The following is a 2,500-nucleotide window of genomic DNA, read 5'->3' as shown; positions in this document are numbered from 1 at the left end:
CACAGGCCGTACCACAGCGTAGGCTAAGTGCTTCGCACATGCGAATGCCAATGAACAACTGCAAATGCCAATGAACAACTGCAAAGGGCATTGAGCATGTACGTCCTGCTGCCATCCACATTACAGTGTATAGCTGCAAGGTGTTTAACATGAAGCGATACACTGGGGACCGGGCAGTGCGAGTAGCAAACTATATTGCGGGGGTTGCAGTTAGGCAACACTACACTAATTTAACGCGTCGTATGACAATTACAGAGCAGGTTAAGGCCCAACGTGTGTTGGGTTAAGGCCCAACGTGTGTTGGGTTAAGGCCCAACGTGTGTTGGGTTAAGGCCCAACGTGTGTTGGGTTAAGGCCCAACGTGTGTTGGGTTAAGGCCCAACGTGTGTTGGGTTAAGGCCCAACGTGTGTTGGGTTAAGGCCCAACGTGTGTTGGGTTAAGGCCCAACGTGTGTTGGGTTAAGGCCCAACGTGTGTTGGGTTAAGGCCCAACGTGTGTTGGGTTAAGGCCCAACGTGTGTTGGGTTAAGGCCCAACGTGTGTTGGGTTAAGGCCCAACGTGTGTTGGGTTAAGGCCCAACGTGTGTTGGGTTAAGGCCCAACGTGTGTTGGGTTACGTTAAGGGGCAATGTGGGTTACGTTAAGGGGCAATGTGGGTTACGTTAAGGGGCAATGTGGGTTACGTTACGGCGCAATATAGGTTACGTTACGGCGCAATATAGGTTACGTTAAGGCGCAATATCGGTTACGTTAAGGCGCAATACAGGTTACGTTAAGGCGCAATACAGGTTACGTTAAGGCGCAATACAGGTTACGTTAAGGCGCAATACAGGTTACGTTAAGGCGCAATACAGGTTACGTTAAGGCGCAATACAGGTTACGTTAAGGCGCAATACAGGTTACGTTAAGGCGCAATGCAGGTTACGTTAAGGCGCAATGCAGGTTACGTTAAGGCGCAATACAGGTTACGTTAAGGCGCAATACAGGTTACGTTAAGGCGCAATACAGGTTACGTTAAGGCGCAATACAGGTTACGTTAAGGCGCAATACAGGTTACGTTAAGGCGCAATACAGGTTACGTTAAGGCGCAATACAGGTTACGTTAAGGCGCAATACAGGTTACGTTAAGGCGCAATACAGGTTACGTTAAGGCGCAATACAGGTTACGTTAAGGCGCAATACAGGTTACGTTAAGGCGCAATACAGGTTACGTTAAGGCGCAATACAGGTTACGTTAAGGCGCAATACAGGTTACGTTAAGGCGCAATACAGGTTACGTTAAGGCGCAATACAGGTTACGTTAAGGCGCAATACAGGTTACGTTAAGGCGCAATACAGGTTACGTTAAGGCGCAATACAGGTTACGTTAAGGCGCAATACAGGTTACGTTAAGGCGCAATACAGGTTAGGTTAAGGCGCAATACAGGTTAGGTTAAGGCGCAATACAGGTTAGGTTAAGGTACGACATAGGTTAGGTTAAGGTACGACATAGGTTAGGTTAAGGTACGACATAGGTTAGGTTAAGGTACGACATAGGTTAGGTTAAGGTACGACATAGGTTAGGTTAAGGTACGACATAGGTTAGGTTAAGGTACGACATAGGTTAGGTTAAGGTACGACATAGGTTAGGTTAAGGTACGACATAGGTTAGGTTAAGGTACGACATAGGTTAGGTTAAGGTACGACATAGGTTAGGTTAAGGTACGACATAGGTTAGGTTAAGGTACGACATAGGTTAGGTTAAGGTACGACATAGGTTAGGTTAAGGTACGACATAGGTTAGGTTAAGGTACGACATAGGTTAGGTTAAGGTACGACATAGGTTAGGTTAAGGTACGACATAGGTTAGGTTAAGGTACGACATAGGTTAGGTTAAGGTACGACATAGGTTAGGTTAAGGTACGACATAGGTTAGGTTAAGGTACGACATAGGTTAGGTTAAGGTACGACATAGGTTAGGTTAAGGTACGACATAGGTTAGGTTAAGGTACGACATAGGTTAGGTTAAGGTACGACATAGGTTAGGTTAAGGTACGACATAGGTTAGGTTAAGGTACGACATAGGTTAGGTTAAGGTACGACATAGGTTAGGTTAAGGTACGACATAGGTTAGGTTAAGGTACGACATAGGTTAGGTTAAGGTACGACATAGGTTAGGTTACGGTACGACATAGGTTAGGTTACGGTACGACATAGGTTAGGTTACGGTACGACATAGGTTAGGTTACGGTACGACATAGGTTAGGTTACGGTACGACATAGGTTAGGTTACGGTACGACATAGGTTAGGTTACGGTACGACATAGGTTAGGTTACGGTACGACATAGGTTAGGTTACGGTACGACATAGGTTAGGTTACGGTACGATATAGGTTAGGTTACGGTACGATATAGGTTAGGTTAAGGTACACATTGTTGTAAGGAAAGGTTTAATGGGGGGCGGGGTGGGGCGGCCGGTTTGTTGATTGTGATTATAGTAAGTGGATGCCTGCGGCATCAT

Source organism: Schistocerca americana, unplaced genomic scaffold (assembly GCF_021461395.2).
Source record: "Schistocerca americana isolate TAMUIC-IGC-003095 unplaced genomic scaffold, iqSchAmer2.1 HiC_scaffold_254, whole genome shotgun sequence".
NCBI lineage: Eukaryota > Metazoa > Arthropoda > Insecta > Orthoptera > Acrididae > Schistocerca > Schistocerca americana.
This window is presented reverse-complemented; position numbering follows the sequence as displayed.